Source organism: Delphinapterus leucas, chromosome 4, assembly GCF_059928025.1.
Source record: "Delphinapterus leucas isolate spDelLeu-1000000601 "Yukka" chromosome 4, BTC_Dleu_Yukka2, whole genome shotgun sequence".
NCBI lineage: Eukaryota > Metazoa > Chordata > Mammalia > Artiodactyla > Monodontidae > Delphinapterus > Delphinapterus leucas.
In genome coordinates, this window is record NC_143132.1 from 90,569,923 (window position 1) to 90,578,430 (window position 8,508).

The following is an 8,508-nucleotide window of genomic DNA, read 5'->3' on the forward strand; positions in this document are numbered from 1 at the left end:
CTCAAAGAGACCATCTTATTCTACAAGACATGACTCTGGTTTAATTCTCTGCTCAGTTCTTATCCCTCTTTGATATCATTTCATGTACAGTATTTACATTTTAAGAGGTAGGGTAGGGAAGGAGACATTTTCTGTTTTACCTTGTCTATTTCAAAGTATCTCTAGGATTGATTGGACTAAAGTCTAATAAATATTCATTGGCAGACTAGTAACTATTATTAATTGTATTTCAAGTTCTAATTGCAAAGAACAAATTAGACAGTGTTTTTTTTTTTTCCAACTGATTTATTGCATACTTAGTTTCTAACGTATTTATGCTTTAACCGTTCATTCATTCAACAGGTGTGTTTTGAGTGTCTGCCCTTTGCAATACGTAAGACAGGTCATTCTAAATTTTCAGGTTGCTGGTTGAACCTGAGGTTGTGACAATTGAAAACCAAACACTAAGAAATGGAATTATTTTTTCTGCTAGTTTTTTCCCTCTCTTGAAATACTACATTTTTTTTTTTTTAGTCTCTTTAACCACTCAAGCTTTAGCTAAGTTTCTGAGAGCTAAAATTTCCTTCAAGGATAATTTATTTTAAGGTCATGCCTGACCAACTCCATTCACATATGAGATGTCAGTTATGTTCTTTACGATTTTCTATGGAAGAGTCAACAAGCACCACTAATATACAAATTACATATTTGTGGAATTAAAAAAATATCGGTGTGCATGCTTGCTTTTCTTTGAGCAATTATTAATTTTTTTCAACCAGTATCTCCATATTTTATGACTAGTGACTTTTTCAGTGTACATTTACATTAAAGCTCTTGCTTATTTAATTCAGTTCTTCTTTAATTCTTCATTTCATTGATACTTAGATGTCTAGAATATTTCAGAATGCATTGACACTACCTGACAAAATAGTTTAAGTAGGATGTCTTGGATAATCTGGACTTGAGACAAGTACTACCCCCAGAGCAAGTCAATGAGTTGGAGACTTTGTCCAACCATTTGTAACATCATAAAACAGCTTAGATAAACAGAATTAAAATTTTATTCTTGGAAAAATTCAAATATGGAAACAGTTTAAATCAAAGATTTTAATATTAGGTGCACTACAGAAAAGAAATGTATCTAGGAAAAGTTATACTGAGACAAATATTTATATGCCATCTTACTAACTCATGGGAGCCTGCCTAGTTAGAGCACTAGACCATTTCTCAAACAACACTTTCCTCTTTAGGGAGACGTATCCACTTTTCAGATATAATACCTTGAAGAAAGCAAAAACTCTTAACAGTAAACATTGCACAAAGCACAATGGAACATGAATATTAAAAGTACACGTGATTACAGGTAAAGCAAATATGAAATGAAAAACTTACATTTATTACTAGTCATTTAGTCTGTACCTACACAACATTTAAACAAATCAACCAATTTATTATAAAATACCAAACAACCTGATTTCCATTTGTTGCTACTGCTGCTGTTGTTATTTTATTAACTGAACTGACTTTTTGGTCTGAATCAATTTATTCTCTTGCTGTTGTATAGAAACGTTCTTAATGTTGGCTATGGGCATTCAATGGCAAAACAAACAACAAAACTGAGAAGAAAAATGACTGTAGCACAGATTTTAAGAAACATATTTTCCTGCTCACTGATCTCCTTTTATCTTCTGCCCATATGTTTCTGTGTTGCAGTTTTATCTCTTCCACACTTACGGAATGTTTTGGCAGGGGAAATGAATTCTGATGAGACAGTCTTGGTAATACTCCAGAACATTTTTAAGTTCAGATACCAAACATAGGACCTGCATTGCTATGTGTTGCAAGGATTTAACCTCCGCTAGTCAACTGACTCTGGCTTGTTTGTTTGACGTGTGATTTTATGATGTGTGTTTGTAATGTTCAGTGATTCAATTGTGTTACTACCATCTGACAGATTTTGACCAAATCATGAACTCATTTTTCAAAATTCACTATTTTTGGCTAAATGAATTATTTCTCAATATATGAGGAAGATAGAAAAGATATGTATCATGGTAATATATGCAAGGAGAGTACTTTTCAAGTACCTATAGGGCCAGATAAAGTGCAACCATGTGAGTTGAGTCATGTAATGCCAACAACAGTGATAACATCATTAGTACATTCACCCCTGGATGGCCACAAAAGGGAATCTTGTTTTATTTCTTCTCTCAACATAATGCCTTATGCAAATAATTTGCATATATTAGTAAGTCAGTGAGCTTCAGCTTTTCAGACTGAATACAAAATGTGTTATCTCCCATGTCAGAATATAGATATTTATATCTATATATACATTTAGACAGTCCTGAGTAATGGAAGACATATTACTGTCATGCACTTCTCTCTCTTGTTCTGTCTCTTTATCTCTCTCTCTCAAATTCTCTCTCTCACCATCCTTGGAATCTCTGTTTTCCATACTTCCCCTCTCACTCCTACTCAAACTAGAGTTGTTCTGAAAGAAATGATGGAAGAAGAGTTGGAAAAAGTAGCATTCATTGCAACAAACATTTATGAAGTATATACTATGTGCCAGGTACTAAGCTCTTCCATTCATCTATTCATATTAACCATGATAGAAATATGAATAGCAATGGCAGACATTTCTCATAAAACCTAACTACCTATGCCATTACCGTTGTGTTCCATATGATACTAATTTGCATTTTGTGAATCTACAAAGTTACATTTAATATGCTAGATCTTTCCCTGTATTACAGTTTTGTTCCCTATGTAGGGACCTCATTAGTCTTTTGTTCTTTTTCTATTTAAGAGTTGCAAGTATATAAGGAAATTTGACTCATTAATAGAGAACTTAGAGACTTAGGATAAGCAAATATTTGTGTAATTTATTCTTTTTATTTCTTTTTGTGATTTTTTTTTAATCTCCTCAGATTTTGTCTCTACCAATTTCACTGCTATAGCATGCTCTGTTTTTCTTTCAGGGAAATTCCTAAATTTTGATAAGTATCTTTAAAATTTTATGGGTTGTAATAAATATTTTCTTCTCAAAGAATTAATTGCAACACTAACACATTTTGTTTAGAACTAGTACAGCTTTATTTTAATAATTGCTAAAATTTTAGAATCACAATTTATTTCATGGTAAATGCGGGAAAAGTGACAAACTCTATAGATGATGGGTACTGTCCTCCTGGGGACTCATAGTACACATTGTTCTGCTATCTCAGTTTTTGTGGGAAAGAAAGTGCTTTATTCTGTGGATGTTGTGTATCTTGTAATAGCTCACACTTCTCTCTTTGCTTTGGTCTTTAAGAAACTCAAAAATGAACATACGTGGATTAAATTCATCAAAAGAAAAGCACACAAAGTAGAGTCTAGGAGGCTTTCAAACGTGAAGCTTCCAATTTTCCTCTCCTGTGGGGTCAGGACAGCATTACTCTCTAGCATTGTTGTGTGATGACAAGGACAGGGCATTGTCAATCACAGGAGCTCACCCAAGGCTTAGTGTTTAGAATTTTATTGGAGCTCCATCAGGTAGGCATGATTAATTGTCCATATGACTGATCTCAGTCTTTAGTCCCTCCAATGGTCAACTGATAACACAAGACCCAAAGCCCCACCCTAAATCACATTGTGAGTGTTCCTAGCATGGCCAGCGCCCCCCCCCCAAATCATATTGTTAGACTATCTGATGACCCAAGGACACGAGAACAACACAGACACTCCTAAAAGGCATAACATTCCAAGGGCTTAGTGATTATCTCTCAGAAATCAAGGATAAAAGTCAGACCAGTTTGGGACAAAGTTAAATTCTTTACCACACAACAATAAAGAGATAAGTACTACTTTTTATAAAACTATGTAAAAGGAAGACTTCCACATCCAGCCAAGATAGAGTAAGAGACACCAAATATACTTGCCTGTTTGAAGCAACTAAAAGACTGGACAATATGAAAGAATGTTTTTTAAAATATTGTACATTAGGCAACAAAGAGCAGTGAGGTTAAAGTATAGAAATAAATGAGCTTACCCCTATTGAAACCATGTACCTCAGATTGGAACTCGAACCAACATGTTGGGACTCCAACCCAGCCGAAACCCTGATTGGGACTTGAACCCATGGTCTTTTAATTAGAATCACTCAGCTGGTGTCTGGACTTACTGAGGCTCAGGTTCTTTGTGTCTCAGTGCAGAAGGAATTTAGTGAGAGGCAAAGTGATAGGCAAGAAGTAGATTTATTAATATAGAACGCTTGTGAGAGATGCAAGCGGGCAGGCGAGGGGGCTCTGCCCCGAGGATTAAGTGGGCTACAATTTTATAATCAAAAGAAAGTGAAATTTTATAATCAAAGGGAGGGGGAAAAGACTGCCTTCTTCAAGTAGATGTCAGGCTTACATCACTAGCTCCTCCTTCGTATCGGGCAGGAGAGTGTCTCACTCTATGAGGTCAAATTAAGATTATCATGGCACTTCTTCAAATCAGTAGAAGGGTGGTAACATTTTTCTTTCACCTGATGACCTGGGGCATATCTTGTGCTTTTACTTATGGCTTTATAATTAAGCAAGCCTTCTTCATTCCATGACATTCCCATAGCTTTCTTAACTGATCATTAACTTACAGTGGTCTCCCAAAGTTTCCCTCTCTATCTGTAATCCCCTATTGGGACTTCTACAACTACCTGTATAACTATCCTATTCTATCACTACCTATGATTGGTATGCTTTAGCACCTGGAGAATTTCTAGGCTGTGGCACAGTTAGTGAAAACACAAACATAGTTTGATATTTTCCTTGGGTAAAAAAGATAGGGCTGAGATCCTGGGAAAGCTTAGGTAGTTAGAACTCTTAGGGTAGAGTACAGAAGAGGAGACACCTACACAAACCAAGAGCTCTGGAGAGATTTCCTTGAGTTTTCAGCTGGGAAATGATCAGTATATGTATTCCTATTCCCATCAGGTGGAGGGGAAAACCTCCTAATTTATGCATAGAATACTCAAAAGAGTATTCCCTTTGCAGTAGTGATGCCAAAAAGTCAGTGCTCTGTGCACTGGTGCTGAATTGAATCTCGGAGGCAGAGTTTTGGGTAAAGTATAAAAGAATAGCTTTATTGCTTTGCCAGGCAAATGGGGACACAACAGGCTCTTGCCTCTCAAAGTTGCACGTCCCAACAAGCGGGGATTTGGTGAGGAGGTTTATAGCAGTGGTTCAAGGGCGGGATCACTGATTAGGATTAGGGTGCGTGCAAGGCCTTCAGTTTTTTAATCTGGCCTCAAGTGGTCTCCTCCTAATGAGTTTCTCTGGCTCCTTTAATCTGGCCTCAGGTGGTCTTCTCTGGAATGAAGAATGCTAACCTCGTCCATTTGTTGGGGGTTTTCATTCTGTAAAGAGCTCAAAGATATTGTTATGTGTATCCCTGAAGGAAGAACCAGAACCCTGCCCCAAGTTTGCATTATTATTTCTTGGCTACTCCTCCCTTGTCTCTGCATCCCCTCCCTTCCCTGATTAGCAAGTGTTTGAAAGGCTTCCATGCCCACAAGCCCCCACAGGGTCCTGCTCATTTTCAGTAGGACAAAGTAAGCACTTGACTAAATGCTTCCTTGATCTCACATACAATAATTTTATAAGCAAGACTTGAAAGAATTAAAACATTTCCAAATAATTTTATTTTGTCCCAGAACAAATCTCAAGAATATTATAGGAATAAATGTTATTCAACATGCAACAAGGCAAAATATACTGTGTTTTACAGCCAATCAAAACTCACCAGTTATGCAAAGAAACAGGAAAATAGAACCTATAATTATGAGCAAGTCAGGTACACAGAAATAACCCAGATTATAGTGTTTGTAACAAGTACATTAAAACAATCATTTTAACTCTCTGTCTTGTGTTCAAGAAGTCTAAAAGAAATATTGAGAATGGTAACTAGAAACATGAAGTAATTTTTAGAGGTGGCATTAAAATTCTAAAGATGAAAACAACAGTATCCAAGGTAAAAAATAAATAAAACACTAAATATGATTAAGAGTCGATTTGACGCTGCAGAAAAAAAATTAATGAACGTGAATAAAAAGCAACAGTATTTGTCCAAAATCAAGCAAAAACTGAAAAGAAATAAAATATAGCATTTTGAACTGTGAGAAAACCTTAAGTGGCCAAATATACAGATAATTAAAGTACCCAAAGAAAAGGCAAGGGTAAGAGGGCCAGAAAAAAATATTTATAAGATAGGACTGAACATTTTCCAAATTTGATAAAAATTATAAATCCACATATCTAAGGAGTTCAACAAAGAGTACAAGAAATGTAAAAACAAAACCAACTACACTAAGGCATATGATAATCAAATTTCTTAAAATCATCTATAAAGACAAAAATCTTAAAAACAACCAGAGAAAAAAAAAGACAAATTACATTCAAGGGAACAAAGATAAGAATGTCAGCAGACTTCTTTTTGTAGATAATGTAAGCCAGAAGGCAGTAGAGTAACAAAGGATTGAAAAAAAAAATCTGTCAACCTAAAATTCTATACTCAGTGAAAATGTTTTTTTAAAAATACTTGCAGGGCTTCCCTGGTGGCGCAGTGGTTGAGAGTCCGCCTGCCGATGCAGGGGACGCGGGTTTGGGCCCCTGTCCGGGAGGATCCCGCATGCCGCGGAGCGGCTGGGCCCGTGAGCCATGGCCACTGAGCCTGCGCGTCCGGAGCCTGTGCTCCGCAACGGGAGAGGCCACAACAGTGAGAAGCCCGCGTACTGCAAAAAAAAAAAAAAAAAAAAAAAAAAATGCAAAGTACAGGTTTGTTCAGTCATGTAAAAGCAAAATAATTCATGAACATTATACCTGCACTACAACAAATTTATACCTTGTATCATATATCAAACTGTTAACTCAAATTTGATCATAGACTTAAGGTAAAATATAAATATACAACTTCTGGAAGAAAAAAGGAGAAAAATCTTTATGTCTTGATTGGAGAAGTACTTCTTTGATAAGACACTAAAACCACAATTCATTTAAAAAAATTGATGTCACAAAAATTAAATATCTTCTTCAAAAGATACTATTAAGAGAAAAAAGAGACAAGCTGCAGACTGAGAAAAATATTTACAAATCACATATCTGATAAAAAAAACTTACATCTAGAAGATATAAAGAGTTCACAAAACCCAAGAGAAGGATGAACCCACTCAAAAAAAAAGAGCATAAGATTAGAACACACTCTCTACCAAAGAAGAAAAATGAATAGCAAATAAGCACGTGAAAAGTGCTCAATATCATTAGACACTAGATACATGAAAATTAGAACCAGAATAAGATGTACCTACATACCTATTAAAATGTTTACATGTTAAAAAGACTGACCTTATCAATTGTTTATTAAAAGGTAGAGTTATGGGAACTTCCATACATTGCTGGTGCAAAAGAAAAGTAGACAACTCATTTGAAAAACAATTTGGTCATTTCTAAAAAGTATGTACCTGTCAGGCATTTTACTACTAAGTATTTATCATAGAAGAAGGAAATAAATGTCCCTACAGAGACTTGCACATGAATGTTTATGCCAGCCTTATTTTAATAGCCAAAAGCTGAAACCAAATCAAATGTCCATCAATAGGTGAATGGATAAACAAACTGTATTTTAAAAAATAAAACACTAATAAACAGTTATAAAGAGAAAAGAACTTCAACAGGGATTGGAAAACTAAGACCCTGGATAAATTTGGTCCATAGCCTGTTTTTGTATGGTCCACCAAGTAAGAGCATTATTTACATTTTTAAGGTTATTAAATAAACAAACAAATAAGAATATGCAATAGAGACCTTATATGGCCCAACAAATTAAATAAGTTTACTATGTGGTCTTTTGTAAAAAAATGTTTGCTGACCCCTGCACTACAAAATGCTCTTTAGTTTTCTTATAACACTTTGGAAATTCCTAATTCTCATATTTAGATAATTCCTTATTTCATAATCTCATGAAGTAGGCAATTAAGTAATTAAGCCCTACAGAGTTTATCTGTTACAATTTCACTGCTTCTGAAAGACTTTAATATCTCCCCAATATATTCATATAAAGTTCCAAATTATCTGCGTAGCTTAAACTGTCTCCTATGACCTGATCCTTATTTAATCAACCAGCCTCATCTTTGGCCAATTTTCAGTATTCTCCAGCAATACTGACTTTTTGTAAGCATAAGAAAGCTGGTGACTATATTAATAAATTAAACCTGCAGACAACAAGCATTAACAGATAAAAAGGCATATCAGGGTCAGTTCATCAGGAAGACATACACTAAATGTGTATGCACCTAATAACAAAGCATCAAATTACATGGAACAAAAGTAGACAGAACTGAAAGGAGGCGACATAAACAAATCCTCATTGCAGTTGGAGATTAAGAAATCTTTTTTTCATAACTGATAGAACAACATCACAAAGAATCAGCAAAAGCATAGGATTTTTGAATACACTGTTAACTACTTTATATGAAGATATTGGGGAGATAGTATTTTCAGAAGCAGTGAA